The 26,959-nt window shown below is 45.3% G+C and overlaps 1 protein-coding gene across 1 annotated transcript in view; it reads left to right on the top strand.

Annotated features, from left to right (window-relative positions):
* The window catches only part of BEGAIN (brain enriched guanylate kinase associated), a 132,323-nt gene that overhangs the window by 14,930 nt on the left and 90,434 nt on the right, over nt 1-26,959 (top strand). The window lies entirely within an intron of this gene.

The raw sequence follows: 26,959 nt of genomic DNA, 5'->3' as shown, positions 1-26,959 counted from the left end.
TCTGACGCTGATATCTGATGCAGACTGATATCTGACGCTGATATCTGATGCAGACTGATATCTGACGCTGATATCTGATGCAGACTGATATCTGACGCTGATATCTGATGCAGGCTGATATCTGACGCTGATATCGGATGCAGGCTGATATCTGACGCTGATATCGGATGCAGGCTGATATCTGACGCTGATATCGGATACAGGCTGATATCTGACGCTGATATCGGATACAGGCTGATATCTGACGCTGATATCGGATACAGGCTGATATCTGACGCTGATATCGGATACAGGCTGATATCTGACGCTGATATCGGATACAGGCTGATATCTGACGCTGATATCGGATACAGGCTGATATCTGACGCTGATATCGGATACAGGCTGATATCTGACGCTGATATCGGATACAGGCTGATATCTGACGCTGATATCGGATACAGGCTGATATCTGACGCTGATATCGGATACAGGCTGATATCTGACGCTGATATCTGATACAGACTGATATCTGACGCTGATATCGGATACAGGCTGATATCTGACGCTGATATCGGATACAGGCTGATATCTGACGCTGATATCGGATACAGGCTGATATCTGACGCTGATATCGGATACAGGCTGATGACGAAATTTCTGTTTTCTGGGTTATTTATCTTAAAAAGCATCTATTGCTCCATCAAGTATATCATCATGCTTCAAAAAATGTATCTTGAACCAATGATCATCCTTATTCCTGGAACTACTGTGGTAGAAAAGAACAGGATGTGACAAAAGAGAATAATGTACAGCAGGTAGCAGGGGTGCACCTAGCCTTTCTGCTGCCTGAGGCGAAAACTGAAACGGCTTCCCCCCCCCCATGCCAATTTCTTAACCTAACCACTTACCGTTAGCCCATGGCCCTTTGGCTGCCCCTCTCCTGCCCCTACCTGGTGCTGCCTGAGGCGATCACCTGGCCTTATTGATGGTGCACCACTGGCAGGTAGCTGCCATTCAGCCTCTGTGGAAAGCTGGGTAATCATCCCTATGGGCCCTGTAATATAGAACATTCCAAGACTTTACAGGGGTTTTTACCTAAAGATTTTTTTTATTTGCTGCATTTTGCACACTGTGTATTGTTACAGTTTGTACATTGGCTTCTGAATTCTGACACTGGAAACAACGAACTCTTTATGGTATTACAAGTAACGTTTTAGATCTAGTCAGTATACATGGTTTTATGGGGCAGCGCATTGTTCTGACCACACCTGCCTGTATTTGAATTTCAGCACAAGTCTCATCTTTAACAGGGACATTAGTGACATCACCTGGACTAATAAGAACCGAAAAGCAGAATACAGGAAGACATATCTTATTTGAAACATTGTATTCAATGCACATAAACATCAAACCTGTACAAACAAATAAGGCTACTTTCACATTAGCATTTTTGCGGATCCGTCATGGATCTGCAAAAACGCTTCTATTACAATAATACAACCGCATGCATCCGTCATGAACGGATCCGGTTGTATTATGTCTTCTATAGCCATGACGGATCTGTCATGAACACCATTGAAAGTCAATAGGGGACGGATCCGTTTTCTATTGTGTCGGAGAAAACGTATACGTCCCCATTGACTTACATTGTGTGTCAGGACGGATCCGTCTTGCTCCACACCTCATAGCGGACAGAAAAAACGCTGCAAGCAGCCTCCAGAGCGGAATGGTGACTGATCGGAGGCAAACTGATGCATTCTGAGCGGATCCTTTTCCATTCAGAATGCATTGAGGGCAAAACTGATCCGTTTTGGATGCTTGTGAGAGCCCTGAACGGATCTCACAAACGGAAAGCCAAGATGCTAGTGTGAAAGTAAACTAAGAAGTGTCGAGGGGACTGTATCTTATTCCATCCTTTTGGACTTTTTAATTGTCCATCATTTTTCTCTTGCCGGTCTAATATGTATGGGTATTACAGCGTTTCAGTAATGTTACATGATATGGGGGTGCAGTCAGATCTGCAAGTATTCTGCCTTCCAGTTCTAGTGATTCTAGTGTTCGACGGCTAGCACTCTACTTGCATATTGCTATTTGTTTGCAAAGATGACTTCATTTCCACATTGTCACCAGGACTAAAGGCTAATCTCTAATATGGACACCACACTACAAGGAAGCATTATTGTGCCATACACCTGAGACCCCAAATGTGTGTCAGCACATCCTAAAAACGGTGTCTGAATGTAATATTTTCTTAGACCCCCAACTGTTAATTTTCTATTGCGTTTTAGGTCACAATGTGTTTTTCTCCTGTCCCCCAGGTGTCAGTGTGTTATTGTTCTCTAACAAGTGTCAGGTTTTCAGTGCGTTATTGTCCTAACCCCCAGGTTTTCTGTGTGTCATTGTCCTGTCCCCCAGGTTTTCAGCGTGTCATTGTCCTGTCCCCCAGGTTTTCTGTGTGTCATTGTCCTGTCCCCCAGGTGTCAGTGTGTTATTGTCCTAACCCCCAGGTTTTCTGTGTGTCATTGTCCTGTCCCCCAGGTTTTCAGCGTGTCATTGTCCTGTCCCCCAGGTTTTCTGTGTGTCATTGTCCTGTCCCCCAGGTTTTCTGTGTGTCATTGCCCTGTCCCCCAGGTTTTCAGTGTGTCCTTGTCCTGTCCCCCAGGTTTTCAGCGTGTCCTTGTCCTGTCCCCCAGGTTTTCAGTGTGTCCTTGTCCTGTCCCCCAGGTTTTCAGCGTGTCCTTGTCCTGTCCCCCAGGTTTTCAGCGTGTCATTGTCCTGTCCCCCAGGTTTTCTGCGTGTCATTGTCCTGTCCCCCAGGTTTTCTGTGTGTCATTGTCCTGTCCCCCAGGTTTTCTGTGTGTCATTGTCCTGTCCCCCAGGTTTTCTGCGTGTCATTGTCCTGTCCCCCAGGTTTTCTGTGTGTCATTGTCCTGTCCCCCAGGTTTTCAGTGTGTCCTTGTCCTGTCCCCCAGGTTTTCAGCGTGTCCTTGTCCTGTCCCCCAGGTTTTCAGTGTGTCATTGTCCTGTCCCCCAGGTTTTCAGCGTGTCATTGTCCTGTCCCCCAGGTTTTCTGCGTGTCATTGTCCTGTCCCCCAGGTTTTCTGCGTGTCATTGTCCTGTCCCCCAGGTTTTCTGCGTGTCATTGTCCTGTCCCCCAGGTTTTCTGCGTGTCCTTGTCCTGTCCCCCAGGTTTTCTGCGTGTCCTTGTCCTGTCCCCCAGGTTTTCTGCGTGTCATTGTCCTGTCCCCCAGGTTTTCTGCGTGTCATTGTCCTGTCCCCCAGGTTTTCTGCGTGTCCTTGTCCTGTCCCCCAGGTTTTCTGCGTGTCCTTGTCCTGTCCCCCAGGTTTTCTGCGTGTCCTTGTCCTGTCCCCCAGGTTTTCTGCGTGTCATTGTCCTGTCCCCCAGGTTTTTTCTGTGTCATTGTCCTGTCCCCCAGGTTTTTTCTGTGTGTCATTGTCCTGTCCCCCAGGTTTTCAGCGTGTCATTGTCCTGTCCCCCAGGTTTTCAGCGTGTCATTGTCCTGTCCCCCAGGTTTTCAGCGTGTCATTGTCCTGTCCCCCAGGTTTTCAGCGTGTCATTGTCCTGTCCCCCAGGTTTTCAGCGTGTCATTGTCCTGTCCCCCAGGTGTTCAGCGTGTCATTGTCCTGTCCCCCAGGTTTTCAGCGTGTCATTGTCCTGTCCCCCAGGTTTTCAGCGTGTCATTGTCCTGTCCCCCAGGTTTTCAGCGTGTCATTCATTGTCCTGTCCCCCAGGTTTTCAGCGTGTCATTCATTGTCCTGTCCCCCAGGTTTTCAGCGTGTCATTCATTGTCCTGTCTCGCAGGTTTTTAGCGTGTCATTCATTGTCCTGTCCCCCAGGTTTTCAGCGTGTCATTCATTGTCCTGTCCCCCAGGTTTTCAGCGTGTCATTCATTGTCCTGTCCCCCAGGTTTTCAGCGTGTCATTCATTGTCCTGTCCCCCAGGTTTTCAGCGTGTCATTCATTGTCCTGTCCCCCAGGTTTTCAGCGTGTCATTCATTGTCCTGTCTCCCAGGTTTTTAGCGTGTCATTGTCCTGTCCTTTGTGCCCCCTTAGCATACCCACCAACTTTTTTCAGATATCACAAATAAATGTAGACTGATTGTAAATCTAGCCTAAGGAAGATGATAGAATTCCTCCCCTTGGCTTTGCAGTCCATAGCTGTGACCATCCCTGATCAAGGAAAGATTATAAATTGTGATGGAGAAGTAGACAGGTCATAAAAAATGTGAATATAGACCAGGCCTGTGCTATGGCACTGAACTCCCCCCAGCTTGCAGGCTGATGATGGGAGTAGTTGTTTGGTGAGTGAGTCTAGTTATAGTGGAGGGTTGTAGAATAGCTGTACGACATAGAAATATTCGCAATTAAGTCAATTATCTCATTGGTTTCTATTAATATAAATATATATGGACAGAATGCGGACGATCTATGTGAGAAGCGTTATACGACACGTGCTATATATGTGCTGCTGTATATTACTCATTCACATGAATCTTTCGACCAAGGTAACGCTTGGTTCTTATTGTTCATGTGTAATTATCAGTACCTAGTGTGAACCGCAGAACAGGATGAGTCATTGATGGCGAGCGGAGGCTTCCCTGCTGCAGAGACATCAGATAGCTCGCTGCAGTCACCGCTCAGTGCCAGCTGTGACCATCCCTGGCATCTGCTGTGAGGCTCATTCAGTTATTTGCTTATAACCACTGGTATAATACACCGACAATGTTATAGAGCAGAGCTCTCCAACCGTTGGCTCTCCTACTCTTTTAAAACAAGAACTCCCAGGGTGCTATGACGGATTCAGCCTCTGGCTGTAGTCCAGTGACCATTACACAAAATGACATTAGACCTGCAAGTACTGTAAATTTCTCCACCGTATTCTTCTGATTGGGACTCGCTGTACACACAGGCTTTTGGGACGCACTGATGGTTTGCAATAAGTAATCTTTAAGATTTGTGGCTAATGACCGTGTGATGTCACTTTGGATGATGTGCCACCGCCACTTGCTGTTTTACTGTTCACCAATATTTTGGTGGTTAAACCGGTTGCTGAGATTTCCATGCCCTAACTTTGGTTCAGTAGTACAGCAGGTGGTCCGGGGGCTGCGGTTGTGATATGAATGCTAAGGGGGGTACCTTGACGTTCTTCAGTCTCCAATAGTGATGAGTGAAGTATTGAAAAATTCTATTCGACTTTCCTCGCTGAATTTTACGCAAAAATTTGCTTCTTGACGCCCCGGACCTTATTTATTTGTAAGTAGTAGGTGCAATGACAGGGAGCAGCGATTGCGTGATGCCCGCCCCCCCCTCCTCCTCCGGTCCATCATTGTACCCCTCAGATGCCGGGGCAGATGGGGAAGGTTAAGGCAAACAGACCATCCCATAAGGACCGCCATACAGAACAACAATGGTGGTAGGGAAATTCAGAAGGAAAAGGCGGTCCATCCTCATCCTTTATGGTGAAGTCATTATCTAATCAGTGGTACTCCCGCTATTGTTTGGGTCAAGTACCAGTTTGTGTATTGAAAGCAAGTGCGTCATTGTGTCTTGGTTCGAGGAGGTAGAATCTTGATAAATGGTTCCCATAAAGTAAAGAACTTTTTAACATTAGTTTCTTTTTGCTGAGCAGTTTCCACCCCATCCATTTGGAATAGTCGGGACAGTATTTGTAGAAATAGTTTACACCTTGGGGCCTGGTGGGAAAGCCATTCCTATAATATGGTCTTACGGGCCACGCAGGATAAAATAAAAACGCAAGTGAAGTGCAATGATAGATCTGAGAATCCAGATGACCAAAGATTGCCCCAGAAGGTGTAAGGGGGACACAATTGACCAGGTGAGTGAGGGCAAATGATTCGAACCTCTTTCTGAACTGTTGGATTATAGGACACCCCCAAAAACAATGATATAGGTCCCCTTCCAGTTGTGTGCATCTGAGGCATAAAGAATCAGAGATTCTTCCCATAATGAAGTTCCGTAATGGTGATATATACGCTCTGTGTGGATTGACTATAATGAGTCAGAAGACCAGAGATAAGAGCCCTACATGAGCTCTCATCTGACAGGGCTCAGAGTAACAGTAACGAGAGTAAACAGAAAGTGACAGTATGCAAACAGACTGAAATTTAACCCCTGTATCACAAAGACTGCTCACCATTCCAAAAATGATTTTTAGTCCAAAATGAGTAAAATGCATCAATTTAAAAATAATTGTCTCGATCTTGTCCATAGCCTTTAAATAATGACGTCCATGGAAAAACCTATTTAAATCCCTTTTCAAAGTTCACATCTGGGACATGGACCTATCGGACACTTATGACGTATCCTGTGGATATGCCATACATGTCCAGATTAGAATACCCCTTTAATTCATCATGTTAGCTGTATCAAGGCAATAAAAAAAAAAAGTAAACATAGCCTTTAATAGTCGGTCGTGGCCTCCTGGAAGAACGGCCACTGCTGTAGGTGCAGATCGCATACATGCATTTAGCAGTGAGTGGATACAAGCCTCCTCCCTATCACATCAGCGCCGAGCCGCATGGAGAGGAATACCCGCACTCCCTGACGGAGGAGACATAAATTATATCACCATGTCAGCTGCAAACGCAGCGTGCTATTGTAAAGATAATTACTATCATGCTTCGATTATATTATAAGATCTGGAGGTCAGACGGGTTCAGCTGACACATTCAATTCTCACAGCTCCGGAACTGGATTAACTCATTAAGGCACTTTACGTTTTTTTATTTGGGGTTTTTTTAAGACTGTATGAATCGTCCATTAGCTGATTCATCAAACTGTCAAAAACCGTCTGCGGTGGAGGTTCTGTTAGGAGCCTTAATACCTTTTCCGTGCAGAATTATGAACACCTGACAGACCCCATTATAGTCTGTGAGGTCCATCGGGTGAAATTAGTGTTTGTCATGTGCCGGATCCGACGATATGTACTGTCTAGGACCATAACTGATATAAAGTAGTGGTCTCCAACTGGTGGCTCTCCAGCTATTGTGAAATGGAAAATCCCAGAAGGGCTTGAGAGCCCCAGGTTACAGACTACTGCCTTTACCGGCCACGACAGCCATTGCCATACATGTTTGGAAAAATTTAATTGCTCCAATGCATATAAAATGAAAAATGCCGTGACAGTGCTAATAGTCTTCACTATAAATCTCCTGTTTTATATCTATAGCTCCTGTGCAGGCCTATGTGTCTCCATATAACCGATTACAAACAAATTGCATACAGCTTGACCTTGCAGACATATTGCCATCTATATGTCTTCTACTTCTTGCTAACCAACCAAATGTAGATAACTAAGAAGAAGATAGAAATAAGAGATTATGACTGCTGGATCAGACTTCACAGGGCTTGTTTGTAGTCTGTTACCATGGAGACACAAAGGTCTGCATAGACCTAGACAACTAGTTTACTTGAGCAGCAGCAAAGAATGGATCGTAGTGTCAAATATCAGGTGCAGAACCACATAGAACCATATGGAGTTAGACGGCAGAGAGCCAGTATTGTATTTTAACTCCTTCTACTAGTAGAGGCTACTACGGGCATGGTTTTACCCATGAGTAATGGAGGAACATTTATAGTACATATATATCCACAGGATAGTCCATATATGTCTGTGTGTGTGGGGGGTGGGCGAGCATCTTTGGGAGAACTAGTTCCCTTGACCCCCTTTCAACAAGGCACAGTAGCTGCCAATGTTTGAATATAGAAAGACGCTAAACGGAAATAATAGAGCCCTCATATGCAGGTTTTCCCAACCTACCCTTCAGTGGACCTCACAGCAGCTATCTTGGCTATGTTATGGCCATGCCTAAAGAGCAGTTTTACATGTAATTATAGTGTTTAATGAAATCATTGCCTTTCATCACGGGTGCAATCCCTTAGGGCCACCCCTGAGAATTTCTGCACTGACTCATGTTATACATTTACAGACTATACATTGGCAGTGTTTAACGTCTTGGCAGACGCTCGGGGGAGCCGGGGATTTTTGATATTCCCTTGCCTGCCTTGCCCTATTTTCAGATCACTCCTATAGCAACCGTTAATAAAATATTCCATTCAACTGCAATGCTAAGCAGTTTCCTAATGCATTCTCCAGCTAGAGTGTCTCCATCGGTGGCAACGTCCCTGGTATCTCTTGAAGGATGTCTTGGACATTAGTTGTAGAGTATTTTGGACATTGTGGGCTTATTTGTTCTACTTGAGGCGCCCATACACCTTTAATAGCTAATCTCCCCTGACTCCCCCATAGACATCTGAGCATGTATGTGTTTCCAGTGAGAAGAAAGGTGAAGCAGATACCACTGGTGGTGGCTTATCTCCAGGAAGAACAAAAAGATCAGGCGTTGAAATTCAGTGCGCTCGATCCTGGTCTTCCTCAACATATTCATTTGGAGATAAGTCAGGAGTCCCTCGTACACATTAGATGTTCAGCTGGTCCCACCGAAAACAACAATATATGGGGGCCAGCTCTTGGACATGGCCATATTACTGTTTGGAACTATGCAAGTTCCTCATAGCAAAACGGCATATTATGGCACCCATAGGAGTGTATAGGACCCAACTGTTGCTCCATATTCCTATTGATTTTGGCAGATAAATAACTTTGGCATGTTTCATTGGATGCCGATCCCCTGTTTCAATGGAAGTATGTCTCCAGAATATAGCGGCCCACAGTGTGTTTAAGGCTCCATTGGTTTAGGATGTGGGGGCAGACTCCATGCAAACCCCTATGCTGTGTACATGAAGCATTAGGTGGATCTGCCTTATAAAGGATTTCCCCCTTTTATTTTATTTCTAGACCAGATCCGTCAGGCCGACCTCTTACATAAAAGATACAGACATGCATAATTGATCTTGCCTATAAATTCTCGTGACCTCGTTGAAGAACATTTCCCCAATTAAACAAGCTGTAGGAACCCATGGTGCGGAACAAGAATCAAGACTACATGGCATTGTAATTTACTTCACGATTATGGATATTGCTCCAATAGACAAAGATCTCTGTTGCTCTGTACAGTGCAGAACAGACCCCATCTCATCGCCTTGAATTATTTGCTACATACCTGAGTAAATGCCATGGCCCTGCTTGTGTTTGGGTGGCCTAAAAGCATGTGTGATATCGTGCTTTATGCTCCTGGAGGATTAGATACACAAGAGATCTGTTATTTTAGCCCCCCCACCGATACACCTCCTGACAAGATGTGCTGTTTGATTTGCCCACGAGTTGTGGCTGGAATTTTAAATTGATTGGCAATATAGGGATGGAAATTAAACGGGAGTTCCTTTGATAAAAAAAAATAAAAAAATCAGCTAATATATATGCCTGAAGTTCTGTAATTATGTTTCATTTACTTACGAAGATATGGGCATTTTTTCCCATCCTGTTGTAGGGGCCATTTTTGAAAAAGTGGCAACAGGAAGTCTCGCCATTTTGGTTGTCGCCTTCATATTAGTTTCTCAGGAACTGATGGTAAAGTCATGTGTGTTCTTCTACCAGCAATTTCTGAGAAGTTTCATCAAAATGAATGACCGATATGGCTGCACTTAATTTAGTCTCTTACCTTTGAAATTTGCCGCCTCAACAAACCAGGAAAATGCCAAATCCTCTATATCGGGCATGCTCAACCTGCGGCCCTCCAGCTGTTGCAAAACTACAACTCCCATCATTCCCTACAGCTATCATCCTACAGAAGGGCATCGTGGGAGTTGTAGTTTTACAACAGCTGGAGGGCCGCAGGTTGAGCGTGCCTGCTCTGTATCCATCTATTTACAATACTGTTTTGTCATTATGGCCTGTGTGCATGCCACCATTTTTTATTTTACCCTTGTAAAATTTCCTGTCCTTGTCCACAAAAAGGAGAAGAATAGGACACGCTCTATCTTTTTTTGCAGACCAGCGGAACAGACAAACGGAATGCGGACCCCTATTGAAATGAATGGGTCCACATCTGATTCACAAAGGATTAGGCCTAATACAGGAGGAAGAACTGCTTAGGACCTTTATCTTTTAGCCAGATGCCATAATTACAAGGAGCCTCTCTTAGTCTCAACTGGCGCTGCAGAGTGATTGAATGCTTGATTCTTAGGCTGGGTTCACACCTGAGCGTTTTACTAGCGCGTACGATCGCGCTGTAAAACGCCCGATGCCCCAAGAAGTACAGGAGCTTCTTTTGGGGCGCATTGTCGCTCGTTCCCGCACATAGACCTAGCGGGAACGCGCGACAATGGACGTTTGCTTCTTTCCTTGGCACGTATGTAAATTCCCGATAAGCACGCTTGTAAACGGCGCTTATCGGGTACGCTTATGTGTGAACCCGGCCTTAAGGTGGAGTTAGGCAAGCAGATAATCGTTGCGATTCGAACGCGAGCGGTGGAAGATGGACAAGAATCGTGGCGTGTAACTGTTTCTAACGATTAAGCGATCTGACCAAAAACGATCGTTCAACGCCTGTGAAATCGTTCATTCGAACAAGTGCAATCGTCGTATGCCGTTAATGAATTGCGTTACGTAAATGTGCATCGTGTACATTCTTGGCGAAAGAGAGCCCTGTGTAGGCCGGCGTATCAATGATTATATGATCGGAAACCCCTTCTTTTTTTTTTTACACGATAATTATTTTATTTAAATGCTAGCTGTCGGCTAGAACGTTTGGTCAGTAGTCGCCCGTGTCAGTGATCGCTTAAACGATTATCTGCTCGTCTAAATCCATCTTTATTCCCCCCAGATTATAGCTGATCTCTAGGGTTTCCAGGAGGACCGCCTGTGATTAGCTTATCAGGGGATCCTTTAACGAAAAGGGATTACCCAGGGCAGAGGACCCTTTTACTACAGATGCACTTAATTATATGCGTGAGATAAATCAGTCTGTACAGCACAGAAGGGTTGTAATGAGAAAGTAATGCATTTTCCGCATCAAATACAATAATGGTGAAAAAAAGTAGATGTTGCAAATAATCAAATACGTACAGATGTAGTAAACATCAAACTGGCATTCAACCCATTAGATACTCTTCATTTCAACAGTATCTGATGCATTACATGTGAAGTGAACGTCTGTAAATATTACAAGAGCTCAGAAATGTAGAGAAATTCTAAAAATCATGAGAGATCCTGGAAACCGTTCTGTATCTTCACAGCCTGTCCGCTCCAAGCTCCAGGGCGCCGCTCCTCGAATTGCAATTACGGCTCCTGAAATGACTCGGTGCTGGCTAAATGAATTTGATTCTGGTTGGCGGGGCACTTAATTTCATCTTGCCCCAGAGGCTTAACGTCACCACACGATCCAAGGCCTCCAAGGCAGCTATAAAGCACCCAGCAAGGTGCAATCCATCAGCCTGCTCTGTATATTACCACCCGGGGACGCAAGTCTAAAAATATCATCCTCATTATAGATTAAATCCTAAATATTTGTGTTAATGGGGGTTACCTGGACAAAATAGACAATAGAAAAAAATATATATATATTTTATGAAAATGCCAAAATATCCATTAAACATAGCAAAAACATCATGAATGTCGCATGTGAACATACCCTATGAATAACATAAAAGCAAACTACATTACGGCTACCGACACGTGTTGCATATTTGTATGCAGAAAATGTAAACCAAACCTCATTATAAAACTAACCTAAATCTGCACTATTTATCCTTTTTGTTGCAGATTTTACTAGATTTTCTGGGTGTGTTAACCCTATTGAAGGCTATGGGTAAAACCATCATTAGTGTTGAGCAAACTTGTGGTTTCAAGATTGGCGTCCAAGGTTCGAGTTATCTAAGAATTCCGATGCCAGACCATAACTTATTATCCGTAGTAGCAGAATCCATAACGGAATACTTAGATAACCCCAACCTTGTACGCCGAACTTGAAACCACAAGTTCGCTCAACACTAACCTCCATATATTAGGTGTAGAATCGCTGTGGGTTTTAAATTGGGCAAATCTCATCCACTTTGCTGGTTTTCGCTCTGTGAATTTTCCACAACGGCAAATCTGCAGGTATTTTGTCACGTGTGGACATTATATGCATTACTTGCGGTCTTTCCACACCAATTTTCAGGCAGAAAAAACGCAGCCTATGGGCTTGTTCACACGTCCATGCCGTGTTTTGAGGTCCGCAAATTGCGGATCTGCAAAACACAGATGCCGCCTGTTTGCCTTCTGCAATTTGCGGAACGGAACAGGAGGCGCGTTATATAAATGCCTATTCTTGTTTGCAAAACGGACAAGAATAGGACATGCTTTTATAATTTTTGCGGAACGGAGCAACGGATGTGGTCAGAAGAAATTTCTGCGACTAAAAATCACTTCCGTTCATCTGAATTAGACTTGCAGAATCCACATGCTTCCCTCTCTATTCAAATGCATGGAAATGATTTTCAGTGGCAGAAATTTCAGCGACAAAATCCACAGCATTTGAGTGCGCCCTTGCGCATCATTTTTTTTTCTTCCCAAAAATCATTGCGGAAAAAAAACGTGCGTAGTCTGCGTCATGTGCAGGTACCCGAAGGCTGTGTCCCCATATGACTGAATAGTTGCAGATTTGCCGTTGTGGAAAATCAACCTCGTTGTACAGTACCGCCAAAGTGGATGCGTACAAAATAGTGACCTGCGATAAAGCTTTAGAATCTGCAGCATGTCATTGTATGCTGTGCATCGTCCCTGCAGATTTTACCCTTTGTAGTGGAGAGATTGAACTTTGCAGAATTTTGCTCGGTTTTGCCAATTTTTGTGTTTTTTCCTGCAGAACCGCAGCAAAAATGGCTGCAGATAAAGTACAGACCTAAAAGTTTGGACACACCTTCTCATTCAAAGAGTTTTCTTTATTTTCATGACAATGAAAATTGTAGATTCACACTGAAGGCATCAAAACTATGAATTAACACATGTGGAATTATATACATAACAAAAAAGAGTGAAACAACTGAAAATATGTCATATTCTAGGTTCTTCAAAGTAGCCACCTTTTGCTTTGATTACTGCTTTGCACACTCTTGGCATTCTCTTGATGAGCTTCAAGAGGTAGTCACCTGAAATGGTCTTCACTTCACAGATGTGCCCTGTCAGGTTTAATAAGTGGGATTTCTTGCCTTATAAATGGGGTTGGGACCATCAGTTGCCTTGTGGAGAAGTCAGGTGGATACACAGCTGATAGTCCTACTGAATAGACTGTTAGAATTTGTATTATGGCAAGAAAAAAGCAACTAAGTAAAGAAAAACTAGTGGCCATCATTACTTTAAGAAATGGTCAGTCAGTCAGCCGGAAAATTGGGAAAACTTTGACAGTAAGGGCTATTTGACCATGAAGGAGAGTGATGGGGTGCTGCGCCAGATGACCTGGCCTTCTACAGTCACTGGACCTGAACCCAATCGAGATGGTTTGGGGTGAGCTGGACCGCAGAGTGATGGCAAAAGGGCCAACAAGTGCTAAGCATCTCTGGGAACTCCTTCAAGACTGTTGGAAGACCATTTCAGGTGACTACCTCTTGAAGCTCATCAAGAGAATGCCAAGAGTGTGCAAAGCAGTAATCAAAGCAAAAGGTGGCTACTTTGAAGAACCTAGAATATGACATAGTTTCAATTGTTTCACACTTGTTTGTTATGTATATAATTCCACATGTGTTTATTCATAGTTTTGATGCCTTCATAGTCATGAAAATAAAGAAAACTCTTTGAATGAGAAGGTGTGTCCAAACTTTTAGTCTGGACTGTATTTCTGCTGTATTGTCAGGCATGTGCAGACGTACCTAAACGGATGTCTCAGGACTGATCTCAGTACTTGACACACATTAATGCCCAACAGTTCCTTCATTCTGATAATCCCCAGGAGTCCTGGATCAGGCCACCACCAAACACTCATGCCCCCCCTCCCAATAAGGAAAGGCCATCAATGTAAATCTTGAGAAAAACTTGTTTTAAATCCCTCCAATCCGGTAGTAATCTGATGGGAATCATATGATGAAATAATCTGGATCAGGGGGTCGGCAACCTCCTGTACTGCAGCTGTTGTCAAACTACAATTCCTGTCTATGGAACTTCGAGAACAGCCAGGTAAGCGTGCATGCTGGGAGTTGTAGTTTCACCACAGCTGGTGGGCTGTGGTTTGCTAATCCCTCATACAGAATTCAGGAGCAACAACCTCCATAAAATTGGAGGCAAACAGGATCAGAACAGGTCCACAGCAGACTATAGGCTCCATGTTACAGATTAGTATAACACATTTCCAGAAAAGACTGATGGTGCATAATGGGTGGGATATGTCATGTCTGCCAAGGAGGGGGCAATGGAAGTTGAGGAAAGCACTCGGCAGGCACTGTTGCTGTAACTTTTATAGACTTTAATAGAGAGAGCCAAGGTCCATTCCTCCTTTGCTGCCATAGAGTGACTGCCTCCCAGGGGGCCCCATTCTCTCGACAGGTCGTCAGACAGCTAGGGCGCTCAGTGCTCGTGGGATATCGGTTATCGCTCCAGTTTCCGACGTTCCTTGATGGTTGCATTGTGTCCTACAGCACATCTTCAACTTCATTAGCCCATCCTGGAGAGAAGATGATGTATGATAAACTCCTGGAGATGATGGCCCCGCTTGACTTTTTGTCTTCGTACATCCACATTATCTGATCTTACAAGCATGCAATTAGTTCAGTATCTTCAGAGTGCCCGGAGGAGCAATGTGCTCGACCAAACAAACCAGAATCAAACTCTGATGAATACTTGTAATTAATAATGCAAACGCTGGCCAGCTTAAACGCAGCAGGATTCTGGGTAATGGAGCAGCGAAAGAACCGAAAAATGCAGATAAAAAGTTCTACTATTACTTAGTACAGTCGCCCACATTTAATCATATATTCTGGCATAAATTGTGCTACAAAGTGGTGTTTTTGTGCCTCGTCCTTAAAAGGAACCCGTCACATTGAACATGGTGTCTGAGCTGCAGGCGGCTTGTGATAGAGCAGGAGGAGCTGAGCAGATTGATATATAGTTTTATGGGTAAAGATTTTGTATAATTTATACATTTGAATTCCTTAACATTCTGAACTTTGATGTCCAGGAGGCGGTCCTATCAGTGATTGACAGCCTGCCCTCTATGACTGTGTATACAGAGATAGGACCGCCTCCTCCATACAGCTATCCCTGTATACACAGTCATAGAGGGCAGGCTGTCAATCACTGATAGGACCGCCTCCACCATACAGCTATCAGTGATTGACAGCCTGCCCTCTATGACTGTGTATACAGAGATAGGACCGCCTCCTCCATACAGCTATCTCTGTATACACAGTCAAAGAAGGCAGGCTGTCAATCACTGATAGGACCGCCTCCACCATACAGCTATCAGTGATTGACAGCCTGCCCTCTATGACTGTGTATACAGAGATAGCTGTATGGAGGAGGCGGTCCTATCAGTGATTGACAGCCTTCTCTCTATAACTGTGTATACAGAGATAGCTGTCAAACAATGCTAGGGCCGCCTCCTGGACTTCAAAGCCCAGAATGAGCAGGAATTTAAATGTAAAATTCTAATCTAAAAGTAGGGGGGTTAGGAATAACCTAGCGCTAAATACCACAGTGCCACACAATGTCTTGCCCCAAAAGCTATCCCTCTGTGGTGGCCATCAATAGAGGCCATTTTCTCTCCTCCTCTTCCAGTGGTCTATGATTAAGGCATGGAGCAGGGGGGATTATGCGGCAGAGTGGAAGGCAAAGGCGCACACTAGGGTTCCCTTTAAGGTGTTATAAGAGTTTTTGAAAAATTGTCGTGACGCCAGTTGCATTTAAGCAATGAGGGACAGAGTCCCCCTAAGTAGATGGTATTCATGGTACCCAGGTGTAGGGATGACAGAGTGGTGTAAGGGTTGCCTATAATGTCCCTTTAGGTGTGACTGTGCACGTGTCACGGTGCCCCTACCTGGATACGCTGGAACCCCAGGCGTGGTCTTCCGCTGCAGAGCAAGGGACAGTTGATGAAGGGAATGATTAAATTGAGTCCAGACTTGTATTAACGTTGAGAACAGCTTTACTTGAATAAACTTGCATCAGGAAACAATCTTCCAACTTTATCTTGGTTACCAGCAGGTTTTGGCTTAGATTCTGGCAGGCGAACACATTTGGCACTGCTACATCTGTCACTCTTTAACTCTTTTACTAGTAGGATTAAATAGAAACTTTTCCTCTCTTCTATACTTAGCTTTCTGTTGTCTAACTCTGTCTTTATCTTGGTCTGTATCTTTGTCTTTATCTTTATCCAGGGAACCTTTCCTTTTTGCATGTCTCTCTTGTCCCAGCAGGGCTGATGGTGCTCTACTGGCCTTGGCAGGGGCCATCCAGCAGGGACGAGGGCCGGCTGCCTACCCCATGCAGGGGCTACTCTAGACTCTCTCTCACTAACTAAACTCCTCCCTCTCTAGAAAGGGCTAGAATGGATAGAAGGTTCCATTCTAGGCAAACTAGCTCTGCCAATGTTGCTGCCATCTGCTGGTGAACCAGGCACATTACATGTTAACAGTTGCAAAATCAGAAATACAAATGCACAATATGTAGGATCTGGCAATAATTGCACATGATGATACAGAATCAACCGTAGGAGATAGTAGAGGGGCACAAAAGGTGGTAATGCCACTCTGGGGCATTCCACTTAGGAGGTAAGATGCAGGGACATAGTTGAATTCAGGAGGGCATGTCACTTGCCGTGTATAGCAGTACCTGATTCTCACAGAGTTAATTACCACTGATACCTTATTATGTACCCAGCCAGCGGCAGAGATGGGGGCTTGGCCCACCGGGAAATTTCCTTGTAAGGTCTATGGCCAATCTTCCCCTGATACTAATAAACTGGGTAGCTTTTATATGAACTGATTGAGGTGTTGTACACTGCATGTTTATATGTAGTGCAGTAAGTTTACTGTGTTATGTGCCACCTGTGCAGGGGGTGGAAGACAAGGCACCCACCATGCTCGGGAGGCCCACCGGGCAATTCACCTGTACCCCTGTTGGCCAGTTCGAGCCTGTCATTACTCTAAGGAGGCATCATCGCTGTGGAGATGCTTACTGTGTGCCACACAGAGGGCGCTTTTTCAAAATGTTTGGGCCACTATTACCATGTGGCGGCACCATTAACATGTGTTGCACAGACGAGGGCAGTGGGCACGGTTACTGAGCAGGCGGCAAAAGAGAGGCTAAGAGGGGTTACAGACGTGGCTGTACATAAAACCATTTGCTGCAGGATTTGTCTGTCTTTGCTTTCTTTAGCTGGGAGGTAGGTACTATAGGATACCGGGCGCTCTGCAGAGGCGCAGAGTATGAGGCACAGAACAGATTAGATCAATAAAGCAAAATCTTGCTGGATTTCCTGTAATGATTAAAAGTCGCAATAACCGCCCAGGTTTACATATCTCTTATTAAATCAATGCGGTTGTTGCAGCGAGTCGCCAGGTTGCCATCATTAAGATGATGCATTGCTCAGGAACACACAGGCTTCCCAGATTAGTATTCTCCGTCACCTCTCCGCGGCCGCGAGATGCGATCGAGATTGAGTCATAAATAGTTAATGAAGAAATCATTGGAACACCTGCTACGAAACGCAGACTGAACCAGCGGCGGCACTATCCATACCATCCATAGATACTAACAGCATGTTATTGTGCACAAGCCCAGCATCAATATGATCTTAATATTTTATGACGCTGGCCCTTTAATTTCATGGTTCCTAAAATGTTTGTTGGCAGGAAATTCTTCCTATTTCAGGTTTACTCAGCTTCTGTTCACAATCTTACATTAGAATCACCTTCCAAAGGGGCAGGATTAATGCAAATGTGCCCAATTGATGCGTTTCTGGGAAGTTTTGTAGGTGGATGGGCATCAGGGCCTTTAAAATGCCCCGCACAGGGGGGTTCAGTAGCATGAGCAGAGAGCAACTTCAACTCTAGAGGACTCGAGCATCACCCATTCGATTGTCTTTGCATCATACAAAGCTGAATTTCCCCTGCAGTGATGAGAGGCTGTGCAGTGATCGGGTTTGGGGTGGGAGCTGGGTTCCCCGGGCACTGTAGAGGTGTCACCACGTGTTGATGCTCTCTGGAGGGATGGTAACATCTGGTGCACCCCAATGCCAAGTAAGTCCAGAGAGTCAGGGTTTGCAGTAAACCAGTGTGCTTCTTTATTAGGCCTTATGCACACGACCGTTGTGTTTTGTGGTCCGCAAATTGCGCATCCGCAAAACACGGATGGCGTCCGTGTGCGTTCCGCCATTTGCGGAACGGCACAGACAGCCATTGATATCACTGTCTATTCTGGTCTGCAAAACAGACAAGAATAGGATAGGTTATTTTTTATTTTTTTTTGCGGACCACGGAACAGAGCTGTCCGCATCTTTTGCGGCCACATTGAAGTGCATGGGTCCACATCCAAGCCGCAAAAACTGCAGCTGGGATGCGGACCAAAACAACGGTCGTGTGCATCAGCCTTAGACGGAACTCAAGTGCAAAACAATAAAGGCAGTGCACTGAGCTAGCTTCTCCGGTCCTCAGTTTCGTGCTGAGGAAAGGCCTGAGCTACCTGTCCCTCTTTTTTCTGGAAGGCTGGTACCCTGGCCAAAGGGCTGTTGGCCCAGGGTCTGTGGCTTAGTCTTCCGGCTGGCCCCCTAGTCAAATGGCTCGTGACCCAGGGTCTGTGGCAGAGTATTCCTGTATGTGTCTTCTTCTGGTCACTCATGCAGTCTGGCAGAGTCTCTTCTACTAAACACTGGTCCTTATCTGCAGACAACTAGGAGCTCTAAGTGCTCTCATTATACAGTTTCTAACTGAGCTGTAGAACCTTCTAGTCGGAGGGGTGGAGTGGAGAAGCACAGCCTAAACAGAAACAATGTTATGATTTCAGTCTGTCATAGACTTGTATTGAACCAGAAAACATGGTCATGGGGATGACTAGCAGTTTTCAGAAATAAACAACAGTCTAGACAGACTTGAAGGGCATCTGTCAGCAGATTTCTTCCTATGAAACTGGCAACTGAAAAGGATATATTGCAATAAAATGCAGTGCAACCATATAAAACAGTATACAGTGCACACGACGGCATAAATCACAGTGCACGTAAACCCTTCAAAGTGCAGAAGAGAGTTGATGGCTTTGCCTAGTAGCAATAGAGCCAACTGTCTAATAGCCCAAAGTACCCTTGCTCCAGGGCACTACAGCTGCCCACTAGCAACATGTGAACACGGCGTTAACTACCTAAACATCTCTTGCAGCGATTTAAAGCAAAGAAAATGCTGCACAGACAATGAACCAGCAGGGGTTTGCTGTGAAGTTTGCGCTCTTGCGACCTGAACAGAAGATTTTGAATGCAGCTTTGGATGTGACTGGAGCACAAGACACAGTATAACTCAAGAGTAGCACACTAAAGCAATCCTCTATCCCTCAGCTCTATACGTAGCTTGTTTTAGGCTTTGGCCACACACAGGTTATAGTAGAAATATTGGTATGCCTGCAGATTCTCCTGGGGAGGGTGGGGGGATAGGGGGGTTCGGAGAGGTTATCTTGATGAGACAACCCGTTTGCCTACTTGCAACAGACACAGTAGGCCAGTAGTATTTGGTTTCATGATTATTGTCTCTCCAAACCTGATCTGTAGAATTTCTGTGTGCAGCTTTGGCTGTGATTGGAGGAGAAAATGGTATCTAGCTCAGAATCGATATTTACTAGGTAACGAGAATTCCTGATTGCTGCCAGTTTTATTGGACAAAAACTGAAGAAAAATTGGTTTACCTACTCTCAGGAGCGTTTAATCTGCTCCGTTAAATAAACTGGGCTAATTATTCTCGGATAGAAGAAAATCTTTGGTGCCAGTATCTGCAGAGGTGTCACATGACCCCGGCAAGTCAGCCATTGTCTTGCAAGAATATCTGCTGCTATGGCAACCGTATATGATTCCTCTGCTTTTGTTTAAATTAGGGTTACCCTTATGACAGTGCGTGCGTTATCAGGCAGCCGTCCAGCTGTCACTGTGTGCACTATAAATCTGCCCTGAAATGCGTCAAATCAAACTGAAATGCAGAATCATTAAAGAAAATAAACCCTCCCTGTAATATAGAGGCCGGACGCACATTGCAGACGCAGACGAGAACAGTCCAGCCGTTCCAAGCCCAAAATGATGACTGCTGCTTGTAGACTGTGGGGACACCCAGGACACTGGTGCTGTAGGAGGATGCAGATTTGGGGCATCGGGCACATACCCTTCATGGGGCTGGTAATACTACTGTCCTCCCAGCACCCACGTTGAAGGTCCTGTATTGCTTTTGCAAACTTCTCCCAAGTTGTTCAGTTACCTCCTGGGAGCTGAAAGAAATGTATAATCTGCTTATAGGGTCACTGTTAAGGCTGTATTACACAGTCCGATCCTGCAGGCGATTGTCGGGAGGGAAGCGTTCCTTCCCGGCAATCGCCTGCTCGCTAGCAGAGGAGGATGCTGCTATTATATGCAACGATCTCCTCCGCAGTTGTTAGACACCACAATCTGCCACCTGCAAACAAAACATTTTTAACATGTCAAAAGATTTGGTTTGCCCGATAATTGAGCGTTTGCACGTTCATTGGGCAATCTGCGGCAGTTTTACACTGCCAGATAATAGCTAATGAGCATTCATGTGAACCCTCATTAGTGAAAAAAAATCTACCAAAAAATCAGGCAGTGTAATACAGGCCTAACTTGCCAACAGTCCCCATTCCCACTTTCCCAGGATAATCCTGGTAACCACACGAGCAGGTTTATGTGAATTTTTATAGAAAAAGGGGCATCTGTGTTTGGTGTGGTCCTGATGCAATGTGGTGGAGTGCCTAATGGAAATTATATATAAAGTGGTCCCCAGGGGCTTTGCTAGGGTCTGAAAAGATCTGGGGCACAAGCCCCAATGAATATTACCCAATTTTTTAAAGTCATCCAATCCCCCTCCCCCTGCAAACACTAGCACTGAAGACATTTTACGGTACTCGCTATACAGCAGCACGTACCTCTCACATCCAGGACCTCCCAGGTGACGTCTCCTCTGATGTAGATCTTCTCCATTCAGTCCGGACAACTTCTCTTAGCCGCGCCTCGTCTCTGAAAAGTGCGACACACCGACATCTTGGCTTCCTCACTTTTCTCTAACCCCAAATACTATCCTGAAGAAAAATTAGTGCCCCCCATAGTAATAGTATTCCTCATAGTCCCACCAATAGTAATGCCCTCATTAGTAATACTGCCCCCTACAGTGCCCCCAACAGTGATAGTGCTCCCCAAGAGTGCCCCCATTAGTTGAAGAGCCCTCTAGTATTAATAATGTCCTTACAGAGCCCCCAATAGAAATAAGGCCCCCTATAGTTATCCCAGTGGTAATAAAGCTCTCTACAGACCCCTTCAGTAGTAATAAGGCCCCCATAATGCTCTTAATAGAAATAATGTGAACCTATAAAGTCCCTCCTATAGAGCCCCCAGTAGTAATAAGAACACTTAATGTCCCCTGGATTTAAAATGCCCCCACATTGCCCCCAGTATTTATAATACCCCCTACTTGTTATAATGCTCACCCTGAAGTGCCCCAGTATTTATATCGCCCCCTACTGTTATAATGCTCAGCCTTGAAGCGCCCCCCAGTATTTATAATGCCCCCTGCAGTGCCTCTTGTAGTTATATTCCTCTGTTTGCTGTCCTCAGAAATTATAATTCCTCAGCCCCTCCACCATACAGTCCCATGTAAATATTATTTCCCTCCTCCGCCATAGAGTCCCACTTAAATACCATCACACCATCTCTCCAGCCCCTCCAATATACAGTCCCATGTAAATAACATCACCCCTCAATATTCAGTCCCATGTAAATAACATCACTCCACCCCACTGTCCCATGTAAATCACTTCAGCCCTAACATACAGTCCCAGTTAAAGAACTACAACTCCCAACATTGCTCTGCCTCTCACACTGAGTAATCTACCCCTTCACTTACCTCTCCTCATGTAGCAGACCTCACCACAGCTTCTTCCCAGGACTTCTCTTCACTGCTGAGCCGTCCTCTCCTGCACTGGTCACATGATACCTGAAGCAGAGATACTAGGAACAGAGATGTTGGGACTGGGGGAGCTGAGGGCACGCTGACATCGGAGGGGATGATGGCACAGAGGACTCATGGCATTGGGGATAGATGGCACAGAGGATTGATGGCACTAGGGGACTGATGGCACAGAGGATTAGCATGGGGGAGCTGATGGCACAGAGGACTGATGGCATGGGGGAAGCTGATGGCACAGAGGACTGATGGCATGGGGGAAGCTGATGGCACAGAGGACTGATGGCATGGGGGAAGCTGGCACAGAGGATTGGTGGCACTGGAGGAGCTGATGGCACAAAGGAATGATGGCACTGAGGGGGGGACTGATGGCACAGAGGATTGATGACATGGGGGTGATGGCACTGGGGGGAGCTAATGGCACTGGGGGACTGATGGCACAGAGGACTAATTGCATGGGGAGGAGCTGATGGCACTGGGGGACTGATGGCACAAAGAACTGATGGCATGGGGGGAGCTGATGGCACACAGAGCTTATGGCACAGAGGATTGATGGCACTGGGGGGAGCTTATGGCACAGAGGATTGATGGCACTGGGGGGAGCTTATGGCACAGAGGACTAATTGCATGGGGGGGAGCTGATGGCACTGGGGGACTGATGGCACAAAGAACTGATGGCATGGGGGGAGCTGATGGCACACAGAGCTTATGGCGCAGAGGATTGATGGCACTGGGGGGAGCTTATGGCACAGAGGATTGATGGCACTGGGGGGAGCTTATGGCACAGAGGACTAATTGCATGGGGGGGAGCTGATGGCACTGGTGGACTGATGACACAAAGAACTGATGGCATGGGGGGAGCTGATGGCACACAGAGCTTATGGCACAGAGGATTGATGGCACTGGGGGGAGCTTATGGCACAGAGGACTGATGGCACTGAGGGGGGGGTTGATGGCATGAGGGAGCTGATGGCACAGAGGACTGATAGCACTGGGGGGGAGCTGATGGCAACCGGAGGGGGGGTTGAGCTGATGGCACAAAGGACTGATGGCATGGGGGTCTGAAGATGGCACGGGAGATCTTAAACCATTTTATAAAGGAAAACATTATTTTTAGTTTTTTCTTATTAGAGTACTCGAATAATCGTTGGGTTAATCGATTACTTGATTACTAAAATAATCGATAGCTGCAGCCCTAGTTGGTTCTAAGACGACCATTGTGTGTCGAAACCATTGTAAATTGAGTAATTGGTTCCAAAGTCCCAAAATGTCATCCAAGATAAAAGTAAATGAGAATTTTAGAAAAATAAGCAGATAACTAAGACAGATAAGACAAGTCCTTACATATAACAGTCAGGAATAGCTGCTAACTAGTAACTCATACAGCTATTTTACCAGAGAAGTGACCTTGATTGGTTTGATCTGAGTCTGAGACATGGTATGTTGAGTCTGGTTTCAACTTACGATGGGTCAGAAAAGACCATTGCGGTAATACTAACTGGTGCATATTACCCACAGTCTCAGGAGGACTCACTCTCCACACCTTACGGGTACCATAATGATCTAGTTTTATATTGGCCTGTTGTCCGGGTCACTGCCTAATAACTAAAATCTTGTCAATGTCAACCATATGGGTGTTGGTAGACTCTGAATACACCTGGCGCCCACAAATGCTGAGCACGGGGCTAGCATTGTCGCTGCCTAGTACCATGTCTGCTTATTCAGGCTTTTATTAACGGTGTTTAACAGAATTCTTTTTTTAATCCCCCCCCCCCTTTCCCACCCCCACACCCAGCTGGACCTGTACTTACCTGCAGGGGTGTAGCTATTGGGAAAGAAGCTGCTTTGGGGCCCGAACTCATAAGGGCCAACCCAGGAGGAGGACTAAAACATTTTATTGTCTGGACCCCCTCAACAGTATTATAAAATGACTATATACAGAGGCACTGTAGGAAACAGATGGAGCGGCTGCTGGGCCTGGTCTGAGAGAGCAATGTGGACTAGCCACTGGAGTGGGGGATGCATGGGAGGCGGGGGTTGTGAAGAAATTTCATGGGCATTTAAAAATTTGTTGTGGGGCCCAGTCATTTCTATTTACACCACTGCTTACCCCCCCCCCCCCCACCCACCGTGGCTCCGTAGGCTATCAACATCTGTATGGGTGCGGTCACATTAGCTTCTACTGCCAATGACTGGCCTCATAGGTGACATGTCCTCAAGCGATACGTGACCCATCAGTAAGATGCTTTTTGGGGACATATATCTTAATGCCATATGCAGAGCCGTAGCAGGAGCTTCATCAGCCAAAAATCCAGTCTGCTGGCATTATCTACATACCATGGCCAAAGCAGAGCTACTTGTGTGTGCCCTCCTAGTCCACCAACCTCTGCACACTCACCCTCTATGCTATCCCCTTACCCACCATTTTAGATAAGGAACGTTGACTATTTCTTTTGTCCTCGTCCTGGTTGCAGAATTGCACAGTGGTCCCGGTCCCGCTGTGAAATGCATTACATCACCAATCTTAATAATAGACCATATGTCCCTCCTATGGTTGGCATTCTCTTTCCCCAAGACTCCCATCTTTGAGATTTTAGCTGTGCAAACAGTCCGCTGGCACCTGTACCTCATAGAAGTCAGGAACCTGCCAGGAACTTCACCTGACAGCGCTGTACTTCAGCCAGGAGCGATTCACGGCCTGACACATTAATCAATGTGGCTGTCACTAACGAGCGCTGCTCCATGCCGCTGCAGCCTATGGGGATAATGAGGCTTCATGCAGAAAGCAGAGGCTTGAATGCGCTGTATTGTACTCTTTGGTGTTCATTACAGATTTAAAACATTAAATCTATTTGTCTCTGGGATTTATGTATAGTTCTCCATTTCTGGTCATTTTTTACCATCTTAATAGAACAGGGACTCAATTCCAAGAAGCCATGGCTGAGGAGTCTTCTAGTTACTGGACATGTCCATTCAGTGCTTTCCAAGTGGTGTCTGTGCTCAGTAATCGATTAGATGAAATATTAAGGCCCTGCAGCCAGTGAAGGGAAGATAAAGGGTCATTATAGGAGTCGATATGCTTTCATACTTTACAGCAGTCTACATCGTTGCGACAATCACTGCTGTAAGAGGAGCTCATAGCTATAACAAGTATTTGGCGCTGACGCAGTGAGGGAAGGACGCTCGCCGGCTGCCAGCTTTCCTCACTGCGCCTGCGCCGACTACTGAACTGGACGGCGTAGGTGTGAGATTTCCACGGCAGACAGGGCCGGCAGGAGGAGACCAACGCTGGCCTGGCCCTGTCAATCAAGAGTAGAAGGGAGTGGAAAGAGGTGGGTGAACGAAGCCCCTGCTCCTAGAGGCTAATTAGCATATAATAAAAGTTATTGTACAAAAATGGGGGCACACTGAAAAAAAGAATAGCAGAGTTAATATCAGGTGACATTTGCACATGTATAATGTCAGCCTGTTTAATAGTGAAAAGTGTGGTGACAGAAACCTTTTAAAAGATAGTTGCTAGGGCTTGTCTGTCTGTGGCTAAGAAGACAGGAAGACGGAGGGGCGGTCCGTCACACTGCATGGCTGCATTAGGCTTCAGAGTGAGGAGGCGTGTCTCTCAGTAATCCAATCTGATTGGCTGGAACAAAGCTGCTGGCTACAGCAAGTGTCTATGGGAAGTGAGGGAAAGCAGTTTTGGCCTCAGAGAACTGGCAGAGGAGCCATCTTGAGAAGGTCCTCATATTGTAAATGTTTAAACAGCCGTAACTAAGGAAAAAAATTCTAGGAAAACTGTGGTATGTGAAGAAACTAAAGATTGCTTTATGCATAATGCTGCTGCATCAGTAACATATGCAAAAAAAATTACATCACAAAAAGTGAAACACCAAGTGATGAAAAAGGCGTATGTCCCACAAAATGGTACCAGTAAAACAGTCACCTCATCCCGCAAAAAATGAGCCCCTACTTAAGAAAATCGCTCAAAAAACAACAAAAAACATAGCTCTCAGAACATGGAGACAGAAAAATATAATTTTTTTGTTTCAAAAATGCTATTATTGTGTTTAAAGTTAAATAAATTTAAAAAAGTACACATATTAGGTATCGCCGCGTTTGTAACACCCAGCTCTATAAATAGATCACATGACCTAACCCCTCAGGTAAAAACCATAAACAAAAATTTAATTTAAAAAGTGCTAAAAAAAGCTATTTTTGGTCACTTTACATTACAAAAATTGCAACACCAAGCAATCAAAACAACGTATGCCCCCCAAAAAAGTACCAATCAAACAGTCACCTCATCCCACAAAAAATGAGACCCTACCTAAGACAATCTGTCAAAAAAATGTAAAAAAAAACTATGACTCTCAGGCAATGGAGACACTAAAATATATTTTTTTTTCTTCAAAACTGCTATTATTGTGTTAAAGTTAAATAAATAAAAAAAGTTGACATATTGGGTATTTCCGCACCCATAACAACCTGCTCTATAAAAATATATGACCTAACCCCTCAGATAAACACCGTAATATTTTTTTATAAAAACAGTGCCAAAAAAGTCATTTTTTGTTAGGCTACTTTCACACACTTGCGGCAGGAAGGATCCAACAGGCTGTTCACCATATCGGATCCGTCCTGCCGCTATTTCGCCGTGCAGCCGGACCGCCGCTCCGTCCCCATTGACTATAATGGAGACGGGGCGGAGCTCCGGCGCAGCACGGCAGTGCACGGCTGCCGGACTAAAAAGTCGGACATGCAGGACTTTTTAGTCCGGCGGCTTTCGTCGTGCTGCACCGGAGCTTCGCCCCCGTCCCTATTATAGTCAATGGGGATGGAGCGGCGGTCCGGCGGCACGGCGAAATAGCGGCAGGACGGATCAGACATAGTGAACAGCCTGTTGGATCCG

The sequence above is a fragment of the Bufo gargarizans genome, chromosome 11, assembly GCF_014858855.1.
Source record: "Bufo gargarizans isolate SCDJY-AF-19 chromosome 11, ASM1485885v1, whole genome shotgun sequence".
Classification (NCBI taxonomy): domain Eukaryota; kingdom Metazoa; phylum Chordata; class Amphibia; order Anura; family Bufonidae; genus Bufo; species Bufo gargarizans.
The sequence above is the reverse complement of the archived record's forward strand: the minus strand, read 5'-3'. Positions and strand labels throughout refer to the sequence as shown.